The sequence below is a fragment of the Rattus norvegicus genome, chromosome 17 (genome assembly GCF_036323735.1).
Source record: "Rattus norvegicus strain BN/NHsdMcwi chromosome 17, GRCr8, whole genome shotgun sequence".
NCBI classification, from domain to species: domain Eukaryota; kingdom Metazoa; phylum Chordata; class Mammalia; order Rodentia; family Muridae; genus Rattus; species Rattus norvegicus.
In genome coordinates, this window is record NC_086035.1 from 11,981,717 (window position 1) to 11,997,372 (window position 15,656).

At 45.6% G+C, this 15,656-nt stretch overlaps 1 long non-coding RNA gene across 1 annotated transcript in view; it reads right to left on the reverse strand.

The window, feature by feature from the left end:
- Nucleotides 1-2,474: 2,474 nt before the first annotated feature.
- The window catches only part of LOC102554142 (uncharacterized), a 44,947-nt gene continuing 31,765 nt past the window's right edge, over nt 2,475-15,656 (reverse strand). The window contains exon 5 of the long non-coding RNA XR_005495403.2: nt 2,475-2,918. This is a non-coding gene — a long non-coding RNA (uncharacterized LOC102554142). The remainder of the gene's footprint in view (nt 2,919-15,656) is intronic.

The window sequence follows — 15,656 nt, forward strand, 5'->3', positions numbered from 1 at the left end:
TCTAACAGCACATCTGATCATCCGCATGATCTGGCTTCCTGAATTCTAGACACTGAGATGGGGGAAAAGCCAAGCTAGATATTCTCTGTGTCACTCACAGCCCGGAGGACTCCGGACACACACACACACACACACACACACACACACACACACACACACACACACTTTGCCAGCATTAGTCCCAAGGAAAGGACACCTGAGAAGGGTGCTGGGGATGCACTGTGACCTCACAGCTCGCCATGCTAGGCCCCAGCCTTTGTCTTTCCAGGAGACCAGCAGAAGAGGCCTTCTCACACGACTTGCCCACACAGCAGAAGGGACTTTGCCAAAGCACAGGTGCTCTCTGGAACTCTGCGCAGGCAAAGAAGTGTCTCTGTTAGGACCCCCTCAGCTACTTGCCCAGGTTTCCTTACCTCAGTCTTTGTAAACACAGGGGGTAACTGAATAGGAGGATAGCCAATCTCCAGTGAGCCCTGCTCTGGTCCCTGAAGAGAGCAACCAGGGGACAGCTCCCACGGAAGCGTTTATTCCCTGATAGAAAACCCTGTTCCCTGTGGTGCCACCAACGTACAGGACTCAGCCGCTGGCCCAGTGCCAACACATGTTCCCGAGGTCCTTGGGTGAGACCCAGCAGCTCCTATGGGTGGATAAGGGACCAACAGTCCACTTCTGAGGCAGCAGTGTATCACTGGCAGCAGCCTCAGCGTGTCCCAGAGGCCACAGTGAAGCCAGGGCCCTGAGGAAGGCACTATATGGTACCTCAGGAGCTCAGGAGTCACATTTGGGTAAAGCAAATTCTCAGAGTGGGTCCCAGGGTTCTTGAGTGGAGGAGGAACTTATCCAAGCAGGCCCAGTTGCAATGCTGGCATATGTGCCTCTGATACTTCCTCCCTTAGCCAACCTAGAATCTGCCAGCACAGGTAGAGGCTGATGATGCTGGATCAGATGATGGAGCGATCCACTGAGGAAACAGTGTCATATCCAGCTGCCCGAGATCCAAAGAAACGCTGGGACGTGATTATAAGGGTTTGCCCAGTTCCTCTAATAAACCAGTGTACTTTTGGCACTTGCCCAAGTCCCAGAATCTGTGCTCTTGACTATGAGCCTTTGTATGCCTGCCTGCAAGGTTCTTGATTGGGGTTACAAGCAATACCTGAGGGTACAAGTGCTAGAGACAGTGGTGTTAAGAGACCACGCAACCAGCAGAACACATTCTGCCCAGCTTATCCCCGTCAACCATAATGGACCATAATGTGGGCCTGGAGAACCTCACAGAGACCTCCACAGTAATGTTCACTGATAACACTCCCAAAGAGGTCACTACACGGGCTCTGACACAATCTACACTGGGAAATACCCCAGAATTCCTGACAGTTCTCGACAACCACATGGGTCATGATAGAACTGGAACGTCTACCGAGACACCTCCGTGGAGAACACCACAGAGACTGCTACAGAATCCTTGGCAGGAAGAGACCCAAAATTTCCCCCAACACAGAACTCACAGAGAATCACACAATCCTCTTCTGAGCCAACACTTATCAGTGGCAGCAGCCTCAGGGTGTCCCAGAGGCCAGAGGGAAGCCAGGACCTTGAGGAAGGCACTATATGGTACCTCAGGAGCTCAGGAGTCACATTTGGGTACAGGAAATTCTCAGACTGGGTCCCAGGGTTCTTGAGGGGAATGACAGACATTCCAAGACGACTTTCATGACCCTGAGAGATTGACATCCTAGAGTTCCGGAGATCTTCCCCCATACACACACACACACACACACACACACACACACACACACACACACACACACACACAAGCACACACTCCCTCACAGATATCACCAGACATGCGGAAAATAGTATGAGACAGTAGTGACTTAAGATCTGTACAAGTCCTCTTAGAAATCCACTGACACTCATCACGTTCCTCCTGGGGAGACCTGTCGATTTAATCCACATATGGATCCTCAGAAGTCTACCCAGGCCCCCACAGTCATGCATGCAAAACCCCACAGACAGAGCACTGTGGAGCCCTCACAGAGAGACACCACCTACAGACTTTCAGAGACTCAGACAAACCCACCTCAAAGTTCCGCACTGAAGACCTGACGAGGATCCCCAAGGAGACTTCTGACAGCTAATCCATCTTACAACTTGAAAAATATATATAAACGTAGCAGACTGTAGTCTTCAAATAGTTTGCAGAGAGACTTTTGATAAAGACATGGAGACCTCGGAAATTTCTCATGCCCTAACATACATACACATGCACATGCGCGTGCGTGCGCACACACACACACACACACACACACACACACACACATATACATACATACATACACACACACACACATATACATACAATTGCCTCTGGGTGCTACTACTTCACAGTGATATCACCCAGCCTCCCAGAGACCTCACACAGCACCCTCACACAGATGATAGACTCCTGACAGAAACAGTCCAGAGACCTCTCATTGACATACAAAGCTCATACAGACTCCCAGAGACCACAGATAATCCCATACAGTACTACATAGAACACTGGAGATCTCACAGTGACACCACACAGTAACCTATCACCAGGAGAGATGGCAGGGAGGTCGTCAACAGGAGGACATTCAGCCCCACAGGAGAGGTCTCAGGTGTAAACTTGAGGGATAGCGAGATGGATTACTGGGGGTATGGAGTTTATGAGAAGTGTTGCTAGTGCCATTAGAAGGCAGGCAGTCGATAGCCAGATGGAGGAGGCTCTGAGGGGAGTTAAGGGTCCAGCACCAGATCAGCATAATGGTATGCACAGAAGGCTCTGATGACAGAAATCCAGGGCTCACATTGCAGACATAGGGGGCAGTTCTTCTGTCCTTTTGAGTATGGGAGGAGGTCTCACAATATAAGCTTGAAGGCAGGCTCTCTGATTCCTAAGCAAGAAAGGGAAGAAGATGAGGGTGTGTGTCCATCAATACAATACCCCCAATGGTGTAAACCTCCTAGGTAAGGATCCTGGGCCATGACCTGTCGGCTGGACATTCGGTGTCTAAGTAGTGTGCTGTTTAGTACATGTGTCGGGGAAGGGCTGACTCAGGTGCTGTGGTCTGAGCAGCAGGTGGATTCCTACAGCACAGAAACCCTCCACAGATTGCAGATGCTTTCCAGGATATGCAAGAACTTACCCCTGACTCCAGAGTTCTGGCATGAAGATAGTCAGAGATCGACTACGGCATCCGAGTCTTAAGGCAACGCACCAGTCGCCCAAGGCTATCTCTTCCTATGGAGACTGTGCAGAGATCTCTATGTGGATCCCAGAGCCCCTCAGAGAGAAGCCCTCCAGATACACATCTCACAGTTTACATGAACATTTCCCTAAAAGGCCCTCAGCAGCAGCAGGACGGTCACCTAAAGCCCCAAGTGTCTGAGAATTGTTGAAGAATGACCCCAGACTCAGAGCAGGCAAAGGAAAACAGAATTTATTCAAAAACTAACAGCATTTGGGGGAAAATCACTCATCAAAATGGTGACAACCAGAGGAACTTGCAGACCCCCTATTCTGAAGGGTTAGGGGGATCTTCTCCACTGCTTAGGTAGCCACTCCCATGATTGCCTAGATGTGCAGTTGCAACATTAGAAAAATTTTGAGTGGTTGCTATGTTAGTTTGATGGGTTTGGGTGAAGCCTTGAAGAGTTTCAAGAACAGACTCAGCTCTGGCTTGGTGTCCTTCAGCTCGATGTCCAGGAACTGACTCAGCTCCAGGCTTCCCCTCCCTTTCAATCCAATGTCAGCAATACCATTGAGTAATGGACCACTGCTCATTGCTTCAGCTGAAATTTTGTATTCCAAAGGTTTCTGAACCTCTCCAGACCATCAGATGATAGGGCCACCAAACTGGGTTCTCTGCTTAGGGTACAGCACTGGAATTCAGTTCCCCCGTTAGTCTATGACCTCCATACAGACTTTCAGATTGAATGTGTATGCTGACAAATTAATGTGTTCTCCAGGGTTTTCAATGATTCTGGCCTTTGACCCATGCACGTTGTGTAATGGTGTCCTCAAACTTGTCACTTCCTCTCTAGGAGGTGCCTGGGAGACTCAGGAAGACAACACATCCCACAGGTTTGGGGAAGCCCCCCCCCCAACCTCAACAGGAGCAGACTTCCACTAGCTGAGCCCTGTACAGGAAATACTTGGGACCTGTCACGCTGCTTGCAAGGAATGCCCCAGACATGCACTTCATGTGAACTGGAGCCATATTGGCCCTCTTCCTGCTAGTAACCTCAACAGAAACCTACTGGGTTCACCAAGCTGGGCTTTGGTGCAACCATTACTTTGGTCTGTGATTCGTTTTCTCCATGTCTCCTGGGATAAACCTCCCATCCAAAAAGAACACACAGAAAGTTTTGTCACCCTCCAATGAGGGGCACTGTCTTATTTTCCCAGTTTAAGTCGCCATCTGCCTAACTGATGTCAGTGACACTTTTTTGTATGTTTCTCATTTCATTGTGGACAAGATATGAGCTCAGGATAGCTGAATACTTTGCTTTGGGAACTCTAAAAAGACAGTAAAAGTAAAGGAATCAAACACACTAACAAAAGACAGGTTGACCTGTCAGCTAGCTACAGAAGCCCATCGTTCTCTTCTGGAAGAGATGGAGAAAATGTCTTAGGCTCATGTTTGGTGCTGTGGAGCAAACTCATTGTTCTGAATTCTCACAAACATACTGTGTACAGGCAAGGTGATTTCATGGATTTATGACACTAAAGAGAGAAAGGCTCCGAGGAGAGGGGTAGGGGATGACAAAGAAAAACCTTTCCATTAGAGCATGAGAATGAGAAAAAGCTTCTCAGAGTTTGGAAATGCATTATTAAACCCAGTAGAAAGGCCTTCTTACTGTGTCCATCCATCTCACAAGGATGCTAAAGATGGGCTGGGGTGAAAACTCAGTCAGTCAGATGCTTTCCACACAAGGTTGAGGACCTAAACTCCATCCCCCAGAACATACCTAAAAAGGTAGGAATGACGGAACACATGTGTACCTCATGAGGTAGAATGGCAGACACAGGTCAGATGCCTGGGACTTGCTGGACAACCAGTCAAAACAAGTTAGCAAGGGTCATGTTCAGTGAGACAGTCTGTCCCCAAACACAAGGTGGGAATGACTGAAGAGGACACCCAATGTCAATGCCTAGCCTCAAAACACATGTACATACCCGTGCACATGCATGTACTCCGACATACATGCATACATATAGCCATATATGTACACATGAATACTCAGGCGCGCGCACACACACACACACACACACACACACACACACACACTCACACTGGAAAAGCACTAAAGATGAGTTTTCCCATTAAGTAATTAGTAAATTAATGGCTAAACAAGAACTTGTGAAGCTCAGGGTCTTCCTTCCTCTCTTTCTTTCTGTCTGTCTTTTTCAAATTTTAATATCATTTCTCCCTACTTTCCTTCCTTCAAATGCTCCCATATACTACTCCTTACTCCCCCAGCATCATGACTCTGTTCATTGGTTGTTATATTTCGTTGTGGAAGAGCACATGGATCGCTAAGTGCAGCCGGCTAAGTCTGCATGATGTTATTTCTACGTACATCTTTAGGGCTGACCGTTTGGTATGGAGAGCATTACGGAAAGACCGAAAAAATCCAAATGCAGTGTGGAGTCCAGTTCCAAAGCATACCAGTACAAAACAAGTCCCACACCTCAGCTGCATGAACACTGCAGGATAGGGCTGGAAAGACTATAAGAGCCAGAGATCAGGAGGTTGCTGTGAGAGCTGCCTCCAAGAAATGTCAGAAGCTACGTCCACAGTCTCGCCAACATGACTGAAAATGACCTCAACAAGGACAATAGTCATGCCAAAGTGGGCGGGGGAAAGAAAGTTCGGGAGCCACCAGCACTAAACGAAGCACCACAGAGAGACTTTAATGTTCTTGAACACTAATGTCCAAGGAGTAAGAGTAGTGGATGCCTTTGAAACTGCAGCTCTCTCCTGAATTCACTCGGTTCTCAGGACCGAGTCATGCATTCAGGGTCAGGCTGTGGGACTGATCCTAAGAACACCTTCTACAGAAGGAGTGCATCAAATACACCTCCTCTCTGGGGTCTGCATGCTTTGACAGGGGGCTCCTCCACAGTGCAGATTTGATAGCAGGAGGGCTCTGCACAGAGACATGTCTTTGACAGCCAACAGCAGGGGCTTTGCACTTGGTAAAATCAGCATCGCCTAGTTTTGTTTTTGTTTTTCCTTTTCTTTTTCTTTTTTTGTTTTAAGGAAAAAACCAAGTTCACTGCACTGGAATGTCTCAAAAATGATTCTGGTGACTGGACAGATGGCCCAGTCAGTAAAATTCTTGTCACACAAGCACAAGGACCCAAATTCTAATTCCTAGGGTGTGGGGGAACACTCCTCCGTACCTAGATGGACAGGCAGACAGCTGGATTCCTGTGTCTTGCTAACTTGCTATGCGAGCTGATTCAGAGAGCAACACAGAAGAATTCCTGGCAACACTTCTCCCCTTTGACTTAAGTTGCTTTTCTATTGCTGTGATAAGATACCATGACTATGAAGACTTCCGGAGAAACTGTTTCTTGGGGACCTATGGTTTCAGAGGATGAATCCATGAGTAGCATGGTGGGGAGCATGGCAGTAAAAGGAGAGATAAGGTGTTGAAGTGGTAGACAAGGAACATCCTTAACCACAATTGTGAGGGAGAGAGGGTGGGGGAGCTGGTTCCTCTGTCCCCTCCTAACACTCATGTTCAGACATTTTCTTAGTCAGCTGAGCTCATGTGAAGGGGGTGATGCACTCCAGGACGTGAGATCAGGACTTGAGTCACTTCTGGCCTCAGGAAACAACATGGCAGTTAAGAGCTAAGCTTCTAGTTACTGAGGAGAGAGAACACCGACCCACTACACCCATGGTGGATCTCACAGGGGCCATGCACACTTGAGGTTTTCAAGGGAGAAAGAATACAGACTTACCCCCCATCATCAGGGAGTGAATGGGGCTGCAGGGGTTGTCTCTGTCAGACGGTAAAATGGACCACAGCAAGTCAAGGAAAAAAAATAAGGATGGTAAATGGCAGGCTCCATTGGCAAGGAGGCCATAAACTCCATTTAAGGACCATGCCTGATTTCAAACCAAACGTCAACTCTCCCAGGAACGGATTATAACCGCACACCCTAAATCATCGGTCCCTGGAAATGGCATTAAAACATCAGCTCCAGGAATAGAATATAAACCCCAGTTAAAGGCTATAAAGTCCATCCAAAGAGCCGCTGGGAGACAAGCACAAGGATGGGCCAATACCTCTCGGTGGCCCTCTGTGCTGGGAAGCTTCCTACAGTTTGGGCATCTCACCCTATGGTTAAATATTCACGGCATGGCATCCACTGACCACCGGGCACAAGCCAACCCCAATGAAGCCAATGTCTATCTCAATCAAGCTCTTCCTGGTACAAGGCAGCTGCCAGGACGTGGTGTCACTCAAACTCATCACATGGTGAGACCCTGCAAGAGGATCTCCATTTTAGCTTCCAAGAGGCCTCGTTCTGGACAGACCCTGGATACAGGCAGCGAGAGGCTGGAGAACCCTTGTTCATCAAGTCTGATGTGCAGAAGACACTGGAGCTGCAGATTAACAAGAGGTAGAACTGAAGCTGTGGAAAGAGAAAGGAACAGAGAGCTTCGACCACGCCTTGAGCTGTGTGGGTGATATGCTGCAGTCCTGGAGCAGCGAGAAGGCCATGACTTGAAGTCAGAGCAACTACGGACTATGAATATCTTTCATCTAACTGACAACAATGAGGGCTTTAGGGGCCCCAGGCATGGCAGACACCTTTCACAGAGGAGACTTGCCCAAGCCTATGAGTCAGATAATCATGAAAGCAATTCCTCAAATCTTGCAGAAAGACATTTGGGGACAGGTAAAAGGCTTTTTAACAAACTATGTCAAGTAAATATAAAGTGCAGGAGAACTCCCTGCAAAAACTCAAGGCCTCATCAGCCACTTTCCAAAGTCAAGACTCAGTCATGAGCAGGGTGTTTCTGCCCCCACAGGTAGCTGAGGCTCAAGACTTCACAATCTAGCTCAGGCCTATTCTACAGAAGAAAGTGGGGGTTGGCCATGCCAGGACAGCCTCAAAGAAAAGTTTGCACAAAGAACCACCTCAGGGTCCATGAGAAGGCATGTTTGCCTCCATAGGACTGCCATTGTAGAAAGACAGAAAACACAAGGAAACAATTCCAAGGTACACAGCCAACCTTCCACAGACAAATGGATGGACTACAACAGCCAGGCCCAGCTGTTCAGAGAGTCTGTGACCAGAGCTCATGCCTGTCAGCACACATTACAGCCACCATATGTCCCAGGCACCCCTGTCCACTGTCCCCGGCACTGTCTCTGCAGAAGTGTGCTGTCTAGAAAAGCAAAAGCTTTTCTACATCTACTCAGATAGGAAATTTCCCCATGAAATATTAGTTTTTTCAAATATAAAAACAAAAAAATAAAATGAAACAAAACCATGGTGTCTGAGTTCTAATTGACTCCGTTTCCCAAGGTAGGCATTACTTCCTCATATACATGTTCACTCTGGAGGTTGTGTCTGCAGGGCTTGACCACAGGGAACATCTCCATCTTCTTCTGGAGAAGACAGCTCTCCACAGGGTCGGTTCAGTGACATTTGAATGACTTCATGCATTAATTGAGCCTATGGAGGGAGGTAGAAAATAAAATGTTCGGGGCCCAGGCAGGGGGTCATGCAGCAGGAGGATGACCTGAAAGGTTCCGTGCATGTAGGTTCAGCCCCTGTGCTTCCAGTACAGACTATGGACTCTCAGGGACCCGTCCGCTGGCGCTCCACCGCAAGCTGGAGGAGCCCTTTATCTTTCCAGTGTCTGGATGCCAACCCAGAAAGCAGTCCCAGAAGATTGTCTAACAGCACATCTGATCATCCGCATGTTCTGGCTTCCTGAATTCTAGACACTGAGATGGGGGAAAAGCCAAGCTAGATATTCTCTGTGTCACTCACAGCCCGGAGGACTCCGGACACACACACACACACACACACACACACACACACACACACACACTGTGCCAGCATTAGTCCCATGCAAAGGAGGACACCTGAGAAGGGTGGTGGGGATGCACTGTGACCTCACAGCTCGCCATGCTAGGCCCCCAGCCTTTGTCTTTCCAGGAGACCAGCAGAAGAGGCCTTCTCACAGGACTTGTTCACACAGCAGAAGGGATTTGGCCAAAGCACAGGTGCTCTCTGGAACTCTGGGCAGGCAAAGAAGTGTCCCTGCTAGGCCTCCCTCTGCTACCTGCCCAGGTTTCCTTACCTCAATCTTTGTAAACACATGGGGGTAACTGAATAGGAGAATAGCCAATCTCCAGTGAGCCCTGCACTGTTCCTCCCAGATGGCAGCGAGGGGGCAGCTCAATGTGGGGCAAATCTCACTTTAACAATTAATGTCAGAATCCCAATTGGAAACACGAACACATTGATTAGAAGTCAGGGAGAATTAGTTTCCTAGCTGAGCATTTTTTCCCCAATCCAGTGGAGGTTTCTAGACTAGAACAACAACTACAACAACGTGCTAATTTGTCCACCTGATTCCATGGTTCATAGTGTAAGCTAAGACACAGCGGTACCCCCCAAACTGAACCAGATACACTGAGCAGCAGGCTCTGACTCCAGCCTGCATCTTCTCAAATGCTGCTGTGCTGCCTTGGAGGTGCAGCTTAGTCATGTATATGTGAAAGGCCCCCGCCGTACAACGAAACAGGCAAAGCCCTGCTACTCAAAGGGCAGAAATCAAGCCTACATGCCTCCTGCAATCAAAAAATTACAGAGAATGGAAATGTAAGTTGTCAGTGCTATCTAAAGGAACGGGTTTCAATATAGATATATTCTTCCACAGAGCTATTAATCTCTGAAGAAGGGAATAATAAATGGAAATTGCCTTCAATGGTTTTTTTAAGGGGAGAATGGAAATGTAAGATGTCAATGCTATCATAAGCAACTGCAGTCTTTAGTTATGTATGTGCGTACACTGTCGCTGTCTTCAGATACACCAGAAGAGGGCATCGGATCCCATTACAGATGGCTGTGAGCCACCATGTGGTTGCTGGGATTTGAACTCAGGACCTCTGGAAGAGCAGTCAGTGCTCTTAATCACTGAGCCAATGGGAATGTTAGAACTGCTTAGCTTAGCCCATAATACATATGTTGGCCTAAAAATAGGCTTGTATGGTAAATAGAAGGGAATTGAAATGATGTTAAATATAGAAAAGAATATTAATTTCTATAAAGAGAAAGGGGTATGTTTATCCATAGAGCTATTAATCTCCAAAGAAAGAGAATGGAAATCGATATGCATGTTTTTAAGGATAGAAGGGAGAAGTAAGTGGAAATTGATATGTTTTAAGAATGCATGGATGAATGATCAATCCAGGCCTTTGATCTCAATGCTTAGAAAGCAAAGGCATGCAACAGTTAGGTGTCTTGTAAGTCTGAAGCCAACCTAATTTATAAACAAATCCAGCTCAGCTCAGGCCACACAGACAAACCCTGCCTCAAAAAATAATAATTGCTTTTAATTGGTTTAAATTGCTATAATTATCAAAATTAAGGGGGTTATAAGTTCAGTGATTATAATACAAATTCTCTCTTTGAGAGGATAGAGTTGAGCAGGCCTAGATAAAACAGAGGCTGCTAAATTGAATCAATCTATTCTTTTGATGGTTTTGGGTTGCCGGACCAAGGACATGCCATTTTTGGAGAGGGGCATATTTGTGTGTTAACAGGAAAGAAAATAAGACTTTGGACTTCTTCTAAAACAATAGGATTAGATCTGATGGAAGAAAACCCCCTAAAAATCTTGGCTACAGACAAGAAGAAAAAAATCAAGACCAAACAGGAGAGGTTACATGATTTACTGAATCCTCTACGTGGAAACAGCCCTAAAACTGACTGAAACGTTTCTAGCGAAATCTTCAGCTGTACATAGCCAATGGATCTGTAGGCTACAGAGTCCTCAAAATTCATCACGCCATCCTTCGTATTGCATGAATGAAGATTTATTACAATTTGGTTATTGATCAAACTAATAAAAAGAAAAGACAATTGTCTTTCACTTGCTCAAACGATGAGCAAAAATTCATCCTCACCTGATCTGTGCACCTTGAACATTCCATACAAAAGTCTTTGTAGAGATAAATACTGGTTATAATGTTTGTATATTACAGAATGAAACAAGAGGGCAGGCCTGACAAGATTCACCATCAGGGATGCTGAAATGACCTGCTTTTCCGGTTCCCTGCCTGATCCTGCCTCAGCTGATGCTCTTTCCAGAGACTTGCTTTCAGAACAGCTTCAGAAATGGCTGCTAATCCTTGATGACTCAGTTCATCCAGCCTTATCAGACCCTTTCAGTCAGGACCTCAGTTAAGCACTGAGCTTTCTCATCCACATAAAGACTCGACAATAAATAATGCCAGCTGGCTTTGTTTGGACTTAACCATTTTTTTCAATTTCCTACTGGTTTAGGAATTCTTTACCTCAATTAAGCAGGAAGCAGTTAAAAGAAGACCATTGTTCAATCTGTTAAGTTGGGGTGGGTGGTTTTAGTTATTTTATGAATTACAAATATGTTGTCATTTTAAGGGATAATTTACAAGTAACTATAGTTTTGGACAGGGAGAAAACTAAATAGAGAGCTTAGACTCAGGGATTTCTCTTTCCCTTCCTCTTCTCTATCCTCCTTTCTTTCTTTGGTCAAAGGAAAGGGGACTTAAAAGTAAAATCAGGATATAGTAATATCCTACAAATGGGGATGGATTTTTAAATCTACTCGTAAACAAAAGCATTTTATAACCAAAGTCTGACACTTTATATTTTGATGCAGACTGAGGTTATTTTTATTACATTAATACAGAATTTGTATATTGATACAGGTTTAAGGATTTCATTGGTATAAACCTTTATATAGATACAAAATTTTTAATTTTTAATTGTTACTTTGAAATAGGCATTGTGCCTACGCAAGTCATTTAAGAATACAAGGTTTAATCCCAGTCCTTTCAATAGCTGCTGTTACAAACTCCTTAGGATAATAAAGTAATGCAAGTTTATAGTCAGATAGTCAAACTTGCAGTCATAGTAGATTCTAATTTAGTTAATTACAATAAAATGTTTTCAAGGTTATTCAAATAGTAAATAGCTAAAAATAATGTTTGACAATTCAGTTATGCTATATACACATAGATGGCCTTCAAAAGTGCCAGTGATCCATAGAAAATGGCATTTAAGGTTGTTTTCATTATTAAAAGGTCTTGTGTCTAAGAGACATGTCTGCTCCTGCTAGCATACCCAATCCACTTCAAAGAAGGTGGTGAACATTAATAATTCCACATGGAGTTGTTTCAAATGTGCCAAGCTAGCTAGGCACTGGGCAAGAAATGTCCTAATTTTATCTGCAGACAGAGTAGCTTGCTAAGCTCTGCCAAGACAGGGTAAGCTAGTCATTCATAATTCCTGTTTCAGTGTCAAATGTTCTGGGCCAGAAGGCTGAAGGTAGATGCTGCAATGTTATAAGAAATGTTAAGCACTGTCCAGGTAGTCAGCAGACTCTGCCCATTGTTTAAAATTTGGAAGCTGCATTCCTAGATACACAAATATATTTATTCCTTCTCAAGTCTCTGACACAGTGGAAGACTAGATATAGTCTCACAATGAAACTTAAGTTGTTTAGGATTTTAGATGTTCTAGGTCTAAAAATGATTTCCAGATGGTAATACAAGTTAAAGTCAAAGATGATTGAGGTACAGAATTATAAACTCATTAAGTTAAGAGAGAGGGTAATACTTTATCTAAATTGCCAAGTATGGTGGATTGGACGTGATAAGTGTGTATCTCACCTTGTAGTTTGCACAATTGTTGTAAGTGTGCTCAATTTGCATCTGAGTGCATCAGATACACCTCCTCTCTGAGGTCTGTATGTTTTGACAGGGGGCTTCTCCACCAGTGCAGATTTGATACCAGGAGGGCTCTGCACAGAAAGAGACATGTCCTTGACCGTCAACAGCAGGGGCTTCGCATTTGGTAAAATCAGCATTGCCTTGTTTTTTCTTGTTGTTGTCTTAAGGAAAAAACCAAGTTCACTGGACTGGAATCTCCCAAATATGACACTTGGGACTGGAGAGATGGCCCAGTTAGTAAAGTGCTTTTCACACAAGCACAAGGACCTGAGTTCTGATTCCTAGGGTGTGGAGGAACACTCTGCCATCCCTAGATGGACCGGCAGACAGCTGGATTCCTGTGTCTTGCTAACTTGCTATGCTAGGTGATTCAGTGAGCTACACAGAAGAATTCCTGGCAACACTTCTCCCCTTTGACTTAAGTTGCTTTTCTATTGCTGGGATAAGATACCATGATGTTGGTGACTTATGGAGAAACTGTTTCTTGGGGACCTATGGTTTCAGAAGATGAGTCCATGACTAGCATGGTGGGGAGCATGGCAGCAAAAAGGGAGACATGGTGTTGAATGGTAGCTGAAAGCATCACCCTGATTCATAATCGTGAGGGGAGGAAGGAAAGGGGAGGGGAGGAGGGAGCAAACAAATGCAAATGCTTATTGGGAATGACACTGGTTTTTGGTACCTTCAAACCCATTTCTACTGACACCTTCTCCAACAAGGCATCACCCCCTTCCCAAAGAGTTCCATCAACTGTGAACCAAGCTTTCAAATAGATGAACCTATGAGGGCCATTCTCATTCAAACCACCACATTCCACTCCCTGGTCCATAGAGACTTATAGCCACATCATAATGCAAACATATATTTAGTCCAGCTTCAAAAGTTCCCATAGTCTCTCAGTCTCAACATGGTTTAAAAGTCCTAAGACTTGGGTTGGGGATTTAGCTCAGTGGTAGAGCACTTGCCCAGCAAGCGCAAGGCCCTGGGTTTGGTCCTCAGTTCCGAAAACAAAAACAAAAAAGAAAAAAAAAAGTCCTAAGACTTGAGGAAAACTCTTAACTATAACCCTTATAAAATCAAAAATACTATTACAAAAGGAAGAAAGGGGAGTACACTGAGGAAATGCAGAACAGAACAAGACTGAACCCAGCAGGGAAAACTGAATCCCATAACTGTGTCTGATGTAAAAGGACTGAAATGGCTCTATCCTTCCGGTACTGCAGGCTGCCATGCTCTTCTCTCTCTTGGCTTGGCTGCACTCCCAGTCTTCGGCTGCTCTTGGTGGGTATCCACAGGCCCTGGTCTTCAGTGTCTTGGGGTCCCCGGCACCCAGGCTTCACTGTCCATGCTTTACCAAGCGTCCTCTTTGGGCCTCCATGCAGGGACTTCCCTGACACATGGCCTCCCTCAGCAGCTTTCCTTAGCCATGGATGAAGACTTCACAAACCATTTGCCCCTGTGTCCTTCTCTGAAGCCAGAACCACATGGCTAATGCTGCAAACTCCTGCTGCCTGCTTGGCAATGACCTGAACCCTCCTTGAACTGCACTTGCATGGGCCTTGAATTCTGCTTCCCTTTGTGGCACACACTTTCAACCAACTGTGGTATCAGGTGGGTGGAGTCTTTCCCCGAGAGCACCATACCCTTTATTCTACTTCTTACCTTGCTTCATCCATTTTAGTGCACGCCTTCACCACAAAGCTTTTCTCCTCAAACTCTACATTCTGTATTCGTCTTTGCCCTGCTTGCTCTTTTTCATTGTAGAGCTGCAAGCAGTAACCTCTAGTAACCCCGCAATAGAGTCAATATTAAACTGTCGTGAAATCTCCTCTGCTTTCTAAAATCGACGAAGTTCATTCCGAACTCTTCCAAGCTTCAAGCTCCAGGCAGGTTCTTCAGACAAGGGCAGAAAGCAGCCATGTTTTTCTGTGTTCATTTTGTTTTTTGCCAAAATATCACAAGAATTGTCCCTTACCTGGTTGCTAATATTGTTTCCGCTGGAGTTTCTTAGGCTGGGTCTCCATAGTCCACATTGCCGTCATTATTACTGTCTTCTAAGCTCCTACTAGGACTGCCCTTTAAGCTGGTTTATAGCATTCAGTCACTTTCCTACTCCAGGCATGCAAACATATGAGGCTGTTGGTGCCATTGTTATTCCAATCACCACACCTCCCCAGGTCCTTCCTCACTCCCACAAAGTACACCTACTTTCTGACTTTGGCTTTGCTGCCAGCTTCTAGTTCTGAGTGAAAGGGAATGAGTTTGCAGTCAATTAACATTCACTATTCATTCACTATGTGCAGATCTTTCCTGACCAGATGATAGATCCAGTAGTCAACAAGCTAAAAACACCCCTGCCTTTAAGGAGCTGATTGTGGGAAGAAACCATGGCTGTCCTAAGACGTCTGTCCCAAGAGTATGTGCCGTCTCTGGCTGGGCTTGGGCTGCTTTGTAGGTTCTTTTTTCTTCTATCCTTCCCCACGCCCTTTCTTCCAACTCCCTAACATTAGATAGAAGGGAAAGACAGGGGAGAGAAGAAAGAGATCCCTGAATAAGGTCAAGGGTTGGAAAGAGGGTGGCATTGTTACATTACTTCCTGCTGAACAGGAGCATTGAATTCCTTGGAGCAAATTAGATCTAATCTCTTCTTGTTT